The sequence below is a fragment of the Coturnix japonica genome, chromosome 7 (genome assembly GCF_001577835.2).
Source record: "Coturnix japonica isolate 7356 chromosome 7, Coturnix japonica 2.1, whole genome shotgun sequence".
Taxonomy (NCBI): Eukaryota; Metazoa; Chordata; class Aves; order Galliformes; family Phasianidae; genus Coturnix; species Coturnix japonica.
This window is the reverse complement of record NC_029522.1, coordinates 5,483,503-5,496,380: the sequence shown is the minus strand read 5'-3', so window position 1 is coordinate 5,496,380 and position 12,878 is coordinate 5,483,503. Positions and strand designations below refer to the sequence as shown.

At 37.9% G+C, this 12,878-nt stretch overlaps 1 long non-coding RNA gene across 9 annotated transcripts in view; it reads right to left on the bottom strand.

Moving 5' to 3' along the window:
• Positions 1 to 12,878, bottom strand: part of LOC107316441 — a 311,291-nt gene that overhangs the window by 199,790 nt on the left and 98,623 nt on the right. For all 9 annotated transcript variants that reach the window (XR_001556346.2, XR_001556345.2, XR_004307965.1 and 6 more), the window contains exon 4: positions 12,759 to 12,832. This is a non-coding gene — a long non-coding RNA (uncharacterized LOC107316441). The remainder of the gene's footprint in view (positions 1 to 12,758; positions 12,833 to 12,878) is intronic.

Below are 12,878 nucleotides of genomic sequence, written 5' to 3'. Positions count from 1 at the left end.
TGAAGTTTTTCATCATCATAATTCACATCAAAATTAGCTGGCCTCTTAATAAATCTAGATAAGATAATGCATGAAGTTCAGAATAAACTAATTAGGGTTGTTTTTTGTTTTTTGGTTTTTTTCCTGTTTGTCCTGTTTTTAGTTTTGCAGAGTAATACAAAAAAAAAATAAAATAGTACACTAAGAATAATATTAGGATGAAAAGCAGGAGTATATTCAAAGACTATGGATGTGTCATACAGTAACTTTGTGGATGGTTGCAAATAGCATCTTAAGGAAAAGTAGTTTAAACAGGGTATCAAGTAACCTGAAGTGGACTTCGAGGTCTTGTCCATTGAAGATGCCTGGCTTTAACATTAGAGAGGTGACAGCTTAGGACAATTTTTGTCTTCCTGATCTGATACAGTAACTAAGGATTCACCACTAAACACTGTAAGTTATCCATGCAGAGGTGGATTACAAACCATTCATGGCTCACTGTTTGCAAGCTTCATCTAATTGTAGCACAGAGATTCATAAACTCTACATTTTCCTTAATCAAAGTATATTGTGTTTAGATTTTAATTATTTCACGTAACATAAGATGTACTTAGTAGTTTTACATGTGTCACATGCCAAGATAATCACAGCACAAAGAAGAAAGGTGTAACCAGTCTGGCAGATGTTTCCTGCGTTTCATTGCAGTACCATCTCCCCGGGCGCTGCCTGAGGCAACAATCAGCAGCAAAGCTCAATGTGAACATCAGAACAAAGAAAGTCACAAATGCAAATATTAAGTCTCAGCCACTTTCTCAACTTCAGACAGACCGGCTGAGCAAAGCGACTACACAAACCTTACTTACGTCACCTGCTCATTCTGCTCAGACCCAAGGGTTACAGTTCATATCAAAGGCACACTGATAAAAATGAGAAAGAACTTAGAGATTTTGCTACAAACATTCATTTGATTCACAAATTGGCAATTCCTCTTAGAATAAGATAAAATAGATATCAGATATTCTACAAGAAGTATCAGAGCCCTTTTTAATGCCCTTAAGTACTCTAAATATCGTACGACTACTAGGTTTTGGTATAGCACACTGGTTTAATCTCCACAACAATCCTTCAGCTATTATTTAATATGATGCCCTAAACCTACTGTGTGAGAACACGGTCAATTCAGTTCAATGTGAGACACTCCAACATAGAAATATTTTTTTCTAACAAAACCCAATGGCCACCTTTACAGTAAAGTCCAGTAGAAACCAAGTAATATATATTAAAAGACATATGTAAATGAATTAAAGGAAGATTCCTAAAAATATTTGGTAATCAACTAACCCCAAATTCCAGGCTCCCCTAGGTACAATGTCACAAACAGATGGGTATCTTTTCACCTCCAAAGAGAAGTGGTGTTTGACCATTACATTTTGATCACCTACCATCTGCCTGCTAACAATAAACAGCAATGGAATCATTTATCTGAACATAATTGAGGAGAAATTAATCTTGGACATTTTTGAGAAATTTGATCACCTTAGTTCACCTACAAAGTCATGTAGACTCTGAGGCCTTCGTTTTTTCTGTCCAACTATGAATCTTTGCTCAGATATTAACTGAAAATGCATATGTATCGAAATACTATGTTTTATTCAAATATACGCACATAGACCTATAGCTACAACTCCAAGGTGTTTTTACTTTTTGAAAAAAGCAAGGATGTAAAGTGAAAACCTGAACAGCTCTGCAATGCTAAGAAAAATAAGACCTGTTGATTTCAAAGCTATTAATTGAAAACTACAGGCAAAGCTCAAAGCTGACCCTTAGACAGTCATGCATTTCATGCAGGAAAGCTTCTCCCCTGCCCAACTGCTTCTCTGAAGCAAGCCTTGCTTTCAGCAGCTACAGCGAGGTTTCTCCAGAGCATAAAATTATCCAGTGAGCACAGCCGAAGTTCAAGTAGAAAAGAAAAAAACATTTTTCCTCATTGGAAAATATAAAATGGTTTTGGAAAAAAGGTCATTGCACTCTCTGTAAGAGTAAAGCCTTTTCCTTTTTAGTTCAGCAACTCTCAGACTGCCTGAACTTAACAAAGACCAAAAAGTCACATCTTTGGATCTACAGGAAAGACTTAATTTCTCCATTTCTGATGTATAGCTGCTACCACTGCAAGTAACATCCCTCTCAGGACATTCCTACTCTACTGCTTGGACTTCCTTCCTTTCTTCCCATCGAGTGGTTGGCTCCCTCCAGTCATCATCCCTCTCCCTGCCCACTGAGCCCAGAAGCACCTCATGGTAGACAAGAGGTCTTCTTGGTTCTCTTACTAGGCTGTAGCTTTTAACGTAGCACATAGTAGGTTGAAAATAAATAAACTGGCCATTTCCACCATCTGTCATACACATCACTCCTACAGAAAGCTGAGAATAATTCTTTCACGATGTGGAATTGCAGTGTTTGTCCCCTATGGGGATGCTCCTGAACAGTCAGCAACATAGATACCTCAAGCCTGTCGGTATTTCTATTTGCATGCCATATGTTTACAAGAAAAAAATTCACGTCTTTTGAATTTTCTTTCTTCACAATATTTTATCATTTCACAAGTCTATATTCAGTAAAAGACTTCCCACAAATACAAAGTAGTTAAGAGACTTTGCCAAGCATTTCAGGAAGTTGCCACACAGTTTGACCACCTTAGCAAATATTTTCCTGCTTCGTCATTTCAGCCCTATGCAGTTACACTTCATTTTACCCTAAGACTTATGGCACCGCTGCATAATCAAACGTAAACCAGCATCCAGAGTCTTCCCATACATTAAGAAGGATTAACTTAATTCAAGATAGCACAAAGTTTCCCAAAAGCATTAAAAACTTCAATGGAAAGATTTTATTTGAAAAAGAAAGTAATTAATATTATGGAAAATTTGTAATTCACAAAAATTATGCACAGAACTACAGTTCAAATGCAGGGGAAATCAAGTTAAAGGTAACTAAGATGCCTGTAAAAAGAATAATGCAGTGATAGATTATTCTTTGGTGATTTTTCTTTCATCGGCTTTGCAAAAAGCAACTAAAATGCCATTCGGTTACAATAGATAATAACCAGACTGGTAGCTCATTAGATAATACAGAGATGATCTAATCCATTCTAGTATGTGTCCTTCAACACACTTATTACTGATGCTCCAGTTAGTTCAGTTTCAACTATGAAATGGCAGGTGATCCTCCTGTATATAAATATATATGTATTTACCTGTAGAGAGAACACATTTAAATTTACGAGAGCTGTTCCAAAAGTAAGGCCTCCTATTTTATTCTGAAGGCCCACAACATCAGATGCTGATGTTGGCTGTAGAGTAGTTGTGGTCAAACCTTTCCAACTACATTCTGCTACATATTGTTGCCATGCAACAGACTGTAGCAGAGAGGCAGTCATACTAAATGGCATCTAAATGGAAGTGCATACAGAAGAAAGGTGTGTCATTGAATTCCTCCACATGGAAAAAATGGCACCCACCGACATTAATCAAAGGTTGCTGGATGTTTGTGGAGACAAAGAAGTGGATGTGAGCAGGGTGAGATGATGAGTGATGCCTTTCAGCAGCTGCAACACTGGAGTGAAAGACAAGCCATGCTGTGGATGGCCATGCGGATTTTTACAAGCAATTAGCAGAAATTCATAGCTAATTGTGTTGACTATGTTGAAAAAGTCTGTTTTGTAATGCAGAATTTGCTCTATCAAGTAGCATTATCGTGTTCTTCATATCTATTCTAGTTTCTATAGAATTAAATAGCAGACGTTACTTTTGTAGCAACCTACCTATTTGATGGTTTCTCACTAGGTCTCCCTCTGCAGGTGGTATCTGAAAGCTATTCCACTAATGAACAGCTAAAGACAATTAGTACTATCAAGAATGAAAGCAAGAATTAGTTGAATAACTTTTTTTCACAAACAAGTGATACAGTGAGCTTCAAACTTGCACAGGGACAACGTCAAGCTCTCCTGTTTATCAGACTTCTCCTGTACGTTCACTCATTTTCATAGAACACCTCCTTCACATGCCTTTAGAATGTCTTTCAGTTATTATGTGAACCACATTGCCAACCTAAATAATTTAAAAGGAGTGTCTTAACCTACAAGCATGATGTCAAACTATTATTGTTACATCTGTTTTCCCCAGCTGCCATCAACTTAATGTGATGAAAACAATGATATGAGCCATATTGTTCTCAAATGCTAAGTACAAGAAACAGCAGGCACCTACTACAAGTCACAAAGCTTTTGCACCAATCTTCAAACACTGTGTGCTACAAAGCTTCCTTTTTTTTATTTTTTTATTTAATTCCAGAATAATTTGTTTATCACTCTGCTTTTAATGGGGAATTCATAGTGTTTGGAAGGTTTAAGGAGACAAGACTTATAAGTGTTAAAGATATTATCAGGCTTAGAATTAGTTAGAAAAAGCAAGTAAATAGTTTGCTACATGACTATTGTTTCAAGTTCAAAAAGAAAGCAACAACTTTAATACTGATTTAAGTGATTCCTGACTTTCTGTGCTATAAACCTATTCTGCCCTTCCAGCACAACTTTGCTGGCATTTAGCCCTTAGCAGCACTTTCCCTCTCTAAAATTCTCAAGGTTTTATCATTCCCAAACCCTTGCCAAACAAGATCCAGACAAACAAATAATACATAATTCCAAACACCAAAGCAAGTCACAAAATGATACTCCAAAACACCCATGCACATACGTACAGAAAGCCCGATTCCTAAGTTGATCTTCATAGATGCGCAACGTGGAAAACCCCTGAATATCCCATGATCCACCTCATCTTCCTCGTTGAGATGAATTTATTTTCTTCCTAAGAACGTTACATTATTAAATACTACAAAATCAGACATGGGGTGCATCACCCCACACATGGAGAGTTCTTCATTTCCCCAGGGATTTAACTTGAGTTTTAGTGCTTACTTGTTCCTGAAAGCTACAGTGGGGAATATTTAATGGCTTTATTAAACACTGCGTTATCCATAATCTCCTTAATATGGTTAAATTAACCAGTATGCAATAATTAAATAGTAATTCTCCACCAGCTTGAATACTATGGTGTAACATCAATTACTCCACCACAACAAAGAGCCTCATGGTACGAATGGCCCTGCAGCTCTGCCAGTCAACAGGTGGCAGATAAGATAAATACCACCTGAGGCACGTGTGGCTTTTTAAAGATGTTATTGAAAAAAATGGCCATGAAAATCCCTCACACTCATAGAAACCTAGTGCTTTTTCTGCTTCTCAGCTTTATTTTGTACACTGCTACACAGTGAGGTAGAATTGATTTATTTTGTGCAGTGGAATAGCTCAATGAACTCCAAATACTAGGAGACAGAAAGGACATTTAACATAATGTGGAAAAAGACACATGATTTTGTTCATCTGCATACACAGCATGAGAACAAGGTTTTATTCTGCTCTGAAGCTGCAAGTATTAGCCCCGAGGCAGCCATCACTTATCTACTTCACCAATCATATAACGGAGGAAACAGCAAGTGAATTGGCTGGAGCTTATAAGCAACGTTATGCATGAATCAATCATTTGAACTACTGCACTATAGAAAGAAAATGCAAAAGGGATAGAAAGCTCAATTTCTTTTTTTCAAGTCTTGTTTCCAGAGAACTGGAGATGTCCAGAACACACTGATGGGCAAAGGGCTTCCAACAAGCATAGGATGGCTGCTATAATCAGCACAACAGACATGGATTTTCTTTGAAATTTATTTCCTTACTTTGAAGACTTCAGAGACAAAACAGCACACAATGGCTGGCATCACACCTGCAGATTTAGTCCCCATTATCCTGCTCCTGATGAACACTTGCAATTCATTCATTTTGAAACAATCTTCCTTTCTCTCTTCTATAGTATACAGCAGTTAAAGAAATCCTTGCCAAAATAATAGTATGTGCAGTAAGTAAGGAGCAGCAGGCTTTTTCTAAACCTATCTTGAAGATGATGTTTAATAAAAGCACATTACTAAATTGACTACTAGAACCCTGAAATACCAGGAACACTGGAAAATGACCATGAGTGAGAGAAGTAGTGTTTGACTTCACTGGGAAATTGCACTTCCATATAAATGTTTTGTTGTTTACACAGCAACATTTCTGGGTTATTAGGAAAACTAAACAACATCAGGAAGGTATATTTGGGGATCTGGTTTTCTGTGTCCAATTCTGTTGCACACCATCTTGTGCAGATCTAGTATAAAGCATTTGTAAGTACTGCCTTATGTCTCGCAGTCCATTTCTGGATCAAACTCCAGTCTCCAATTTACCTCACATTAGCTTGTTACTTCATGCAGAGCTAATGGTATCTGAAGTAATCAGTCATTCTCACTGTATTCTGAGGCTAGTAGTGAATGTCTGAGCTAGTAAATGCCCATTACCTGCTCCTCTACATCACAGCACGTACCAAATGGGGACAGTTCTGTTTATGGAGAGGAATATTATTACCTCTGATATTGTAAGGAGATAATATTAATGACAAATTTGCTTCCACCTGTGATGTTACTTATGAGAATTTAGTGTCATGGCTCATTGTGGCTACAAGGGGTCATGAAGTAATGATGTAACATAGACAGGCAACTGGGCACCCACACTGATTCAGGCGTTCTCATTTCACATCCACTGATGATGACAGAACAGAAAAAAAACATTTCATACTTGCTACTGAATTGCATGTTTTTGATGCAAATGTCACACGTAAGGCTGTGAAGCCAAATATTTGCATGACCTTCTAAACATGGCACAATATTGTCTTTCTTGACTCATGACGAACATTTGCTCCCTCGTCATAAACCCTACACTGTTATTAAATTCAGCTGCTGCATTTTTTCTTTTCTAATAATTTCCATCTGACTGGGTGCAGAGAAAGGCAGCTACTTGAAGTGTATTTATTTTGGTATTATCTTTAGCTGCAAATTTCAAAGGAAAGCCTTGAGTGTCACATATTGCCACATCTAGTTTTGAGGATTTACACTTTCATAGTTTCAGCATTGAGACAAATTGTCTGGGAATATTTTTCTAATCACTTACAGTTTAACACTCTGAGCACGAGGCTTTCATTTCAACAGGCATCACGCTGCCTACTCCGTGGAGCAACACAGTCACTCCTCATTTGCAAGCAATGTGGCAACTGGGAAATTATCCCTCATGTCCAAAATGGTTCACATGTGATTCACCTAAGGTGATAAACACAATTGTTCCAGATACATTGAGCCTTACTGCAGATGACAGTTAAGCCAACAGGTTTGGGGGCTTAAATTATTTGCTACTAGTACTATTTTCTTTTATTTTTTCTTTTATTTTTTTTTTTTCTTATATCACACATTTTCTCCTCCCAACTCTACAACAAACGTAATTCTTAATTAGTTCAGAGCATCAGAGGTACACAGCCCTGCAGAGAATTCACAAATGTCAACCCTCCTGGAACTGCACAGCTTAGATATGGGTATCAAACATAACACCAGGAATAAGAAAATGAAGAACAGATACAGCGTAATGCTGGGATTGTAGAAACCAACAACTCTGACTCCTGAGAAACACACTGCACCGTGATACAGAGAGCACACAAACATAAGGTTAGAAAGCTCAGCCACCAACTTGGTCACGTAGTTCACATCTTCCACACTCTGCTAGTGACTATGGAAAAGCACCACTGAAGATCAACTGAAAGCAACACTCCTCCTGTTACTCACTTCACAGGTCTTTTTTTAATCACAGGAACAGCCTCCACACCACCTTTATTTCTGCACGTGTACATTAGCTGTGCCACATGCAAAAGCTGCGTGTCTAAGTGCCCTGTACAATTAAATCCTTGAGAATACAGACAACAGAAAGGAATCTTCTACGAGGAGATTTGAAATGTGTAACAGGCTGGAGGGCAGCCAGGGGTGACCCAGTACGAACAATTTAATCTATTGAACCCTGGATCCTGGCATAAAAACTTGTAAAAATGATTTCTAGAATTACAAAAGAGGAGAACTGTTCTCCAATAAAACTGTTCCATTTATCTTAAATTGTTTAATGTAAGTCAAAGCACAACATCGCACATTAGTAAAACACACACAGAAGCTGTAACTACTAGCATGACTAATATTAAGTGTTGCATCACTGAAGGCATTATTGTATTATAAATATTCATTCAAATTGTAATTTATTATAGTTATGTTAGACCTGCAGGAAAAAAATATATACAGAAAACCTGAAGTGTTTTAATAAATACTGAAAGCAAACAATTTAAGAACTACATAAATGTATCAGATACGTAAACTTTATTGTTTTCTGATAAAGACACGGGGATGCAGAATATCCCTGTGGTTTGAGAAGGTGTTATTAATTGCCATCACAATCTATATCTATATCTGATATATAGATACCTATATCTGTGCTGTTTTTGCTTTTCCTTGTGCTCACTCCAGTTCACATTCCCCTTTGTGGGAAACAGTTCTGAACTTGCACATCACATTCCATCTACAACATTGTTGTTGCTCACCACAGCTCCTAAATACGCTGTCCTCATACCACCCTCCTCAGCCATCTCCAGCTATTGACTCACAGACGTCCCTCTCTTCTGTACTCAGAACTGGTATTATCGTCTTGCATTTCTTAGTATGGAATTTCTCCCCTTATTCATTGCTCCACTCCCAGTTTTTTCCTACACAATTAAATAACGCTCTATACTGCTATACTGATTTTTCCCTCCTCACTTTAACAGCACATTTGGATTATTATACATTAGTTTAATGGTCTAAGGTCAGTAACGAGATTAAGTCAGGACTAGCTCTAAAGTGGCTCACTGATGTTACCCAGTATTGATATTCTCAGGGTCTCTTAGGATCCATTTTTTGGCACTATTTCAAGACTCCTGTGTGCCATTCATCTCTTTGGTATCTGCCACTACACAAGTGCTCTGCACTACTCTAACTGCCTCTGGGGGCAGTAGCTGTTCTCCTGATAACGCTGGCAGCCAGCCTGAGTTTCTGTTCAAGTGGAAATCATCAATGATTTCAAGACCTATGTTGAATCAGAACAGAATCAGAGTTTTTTTTATACTTAAATTCTAAGTAAAAATATGAATAAAAATTGTGGTGATATCACCTATCAAAAACACTTAAACATAGTCTCTGCGATAGTGAGACTAGAAGATCCTTCAAGTCTGCAGCTGCTCAGCAAACAGCAAAAGATTGCTTCAGTTAGCTGAACTGACCTTGCAACCATCAACTGCTGCAAACAGGTCGCTCTGCAACATTGACTGGGAACTGCCATGGCAGGACACAGTCCGAGCCACAGTGATATGTGCAGCCTCAACCCAGCACATCCCTACCATTGCTCTGGACAGCCCCATCCACTCACACCACATCCTCTGAGAAGGAAACATACAGACAGCTCAAGGAAAAAAAACAGCTCTGCTCCACTAAACCAGGCTATTATAGCACGATCTCTCTCATTTATCCATGCTGAACTTCCTCACACTTATGCCTTTATCATCTTAAGGCATTTTTCTCTCTTGACCTAGAGATCTGTCTTGCCTGGACTATTTAGTTCTAATTACAAACCCTGAATGTCTTTTTCCCTCCTATCAGAGTACACAACCAGACTACCAAGTTTAAAATAACTTATTCTTTAAGAAGCGACTACATATGTTATTTCCCCCAGTATTCAAAATGTCCAACTTGAACAACAGTAATGTGTATGAAGTAGGTTAACACTCATATTCTCAAGCTATGAACTCTTCAAGCAGTATCAAAATATCAACTAACAGGTATCACAACTCCATGCTCAGGTTGTTTACAGGGGAGAGAAGTGAAGCGGAATTAATGAATCGAAGCTGAAAAGTGAATTGGAACAAATTGAACTGTTTCTTAGGTTAAAAATCCTCTCCTAGGAGCCTGTAGGAGTTAAGACTCCCAATCCCGCATGTGTACATTTCTCTGTCAGTCATAAGTAATAGTTGAAGCACAGGGGACCACAATTTTATTCTCCTCACACATGAAGTCACATAGGCCTAGCTCAGATATTTACAAGCACATATGCAGCAAGAAGCAGCAAATCTGTTTTACAAGATCTAAAAGCTTGGCCTCAGTAGTGCTTTCTGCTAATGTAGCACTGAATTGAGAAGGTTTTTCAATAGAAACACAGTGAATACCTGCAGTAAATGCAACACTAACAAGGGCTTCTACATATTGCATACCTACATGCACCTTTGTATTACAGACCAACATCTACATTTCATATTCTTCAAGCCATTCTCTGCCTTGACAGTTCTACTTATTCCCCATTTATTTTTTATTTATTTTTTTATTATTCCACATTTATTTTTTATGTATGCAGAGTCATTGTCTACAAACACTTTTAAACTACCCCTAGGATTTGTTGTTGTTGTGGACTTTATTATTTATTTATTTTTACTTCTCCCATCCACAATCAAAGTGGTTTTAGTTTATATAACAATTAAATACAACAATAAGGTTGTAAAGCTTTTCAGCTTAAGAACCACAGGACTATCAAGTGCTCTGCTCTTCAATGATCTAATGGGAGAAATGGACCGTACTGATGGTCACCAAATGGGATGTAGTCCAGAACAGGAGACTGAGAAGCCAACAGAAACACTGAGAAGCATGAGAAACCCTTTGAGGCAAACAAACATTGTGTTTTGTTTATGATCTGGACAAGTCAACATAGAGCACCTGTGAACACTGCCCATGCTTGTGACATCAGCTGCTTGTATGTTCCACAAATTGATCTCAGCACTTAACACCCCTGAAGGACATCACTTATCCATGAACATGCCAGGGAATTTGGATTTTTAACCTCATTGCTCTTACATTCAGCACGTGTGACCAAAAATCACATGGCATTTCTGTAGGTCCTCCCCTAGAATTTCAGGTGTGAATGGTCCAAAAAGCAAACCCAGTAAAGCTTCCGCTCTTAAGCAGTGGTGCAAATTCCTGACAATTGTGTTAAGCAGTGCAAGCTGCACTGTGTCATCTCCTCCACTGGTTGGTACTACAGCATTGCTACAATGGTGTTCTAAAACTGTAGAATATTTTTCCTCAAAGAAATGATCATGTTTTTAGTCTTGGGGAAAAAAATAGATTACAACCCACGTTTTCACTGAGATGACACTGCCTGCCATGCATTTCCTCTCTCCCCACCTCACCAGGCAGAGTCAGGTTATGAAGCAGAAATATTTTCAGACTACTACCTTATCTCATGCTAGAAGGGTGCAGTTCCACACTGTTTCAATCAGTTTTATTCACAGAATCAAATAAAATAAATGGCACCAAAGTACAGAACAAAACAGCATTGGCCTCTCTTATGAAAGATTTGCCAAAGATTTTCAGAATGCCTGCTGTGGCTGAGCTTAGTAATCCAGTGTTAAGCACAGTCATGCCTCACCATAGCAAATGCAAACATCAGTAAAATAAACTGCAAAAAAATAACAACAGAGGTATGGAAATACGAAGAGGTCATATCACCTCCCCCGGTCAGAAATTGTTATTCCAATAGGTGAATATATCAATGCAGTCCATGCGGTGTGTTGGCCCATGAACAGGCAAAAGTTGAGGAGGTCACTGTCACCTAACATTAAATGATTTATAACACCAATGTCTTGACAATAGTGAGCCTTAAGCTCTGAGAAGTTTCAATTATTTTGCAAGAGGTGCCTTAACAAGTTCGTATATAGCTTCACCTGAGCTGGCTTGAATTTTAGGAATTAAGAATTCCATTGCAAGGTGCCTGCAATACAGCAGCTATGTCATTTTGTTCAGTGCAATATAGAACACGCTTGTTGCTATTTGTTTTAAATGTGTGAATTAAAAAGACCAGCTGAAGCAAGTTAAGTGTTTTCCATCTGTTGATTATTTAGAGAAGTTGGAGAAACGCCTGGATTCAACCTGATGGCAGATGTATTTCCTCTCTATTTGCTTGTTCCAACACAAAAAGCAAGAGTATATGTGCTGCTTGCATTTCTGCCTGGGGGACAGAGGCATTATAATGTAGTTAATGGACCATCGACAAACAGAAAATTAATTTGGCAAGAACTGACTGATGTTGCGGCAATCAGAGAAGCACCGTCCGTTTTCAAAGTAATTAATCCAGCCAACAGAGAAATGAAATGTCAGTTGTTCCGGACACAAAAAGTTCAGCATACAAAAAGTTATAGAAAAAGAGCCATTTTTTGGAATGAGTTTCCCCTATGTACAGAAATGTTACATTTTGGAAATGATGTACACAGTACAGTAGTTGAAGTTACCTTCTATGAAGAAAGGTTGAAATATTATGTAATACATACTCATCATAATTTAAAGCTATTTTATCTAGAAATGTCCCATTTTCATAGCTGTTGATACAGAAAACCAATTTTTTCTAGTCTATTAAACATTTTCAACATGACATTATGAAACCTCACAATCCTAATCTATAATGTCTTCCAAAGTACACATGGAACAGAAATTAAAAATAATTTGATCAAAAGGAGTGTTTAAGCATCAAGAAGAGTATGTCAAACAGGAAGAACCTCCCTGATTAATTCAGGTTTTTATACTGATTGTAACATTCAAAGCCTTGAGGCTGTATTTTCCCTCATTTTAGTGGCAATGTACTCTATCTCAGCATATCTTTGTACTGCAATTTCATCTCTCTACATTGACTTCATCCAAGCAGATGTTAATAGTCTGTATCAAATCTATTCTATGCACACATGTAAGCTGCTTACCAGAAAGATCCAAAAGGAGGAGCTCAACAGCACATTAATCATCCTGTGCTTCAGACTCAAGTTTCACCTGAGGGCTAGAAACATACACAACAATGAGTCTGATTGTAGTACTGTTTTGGC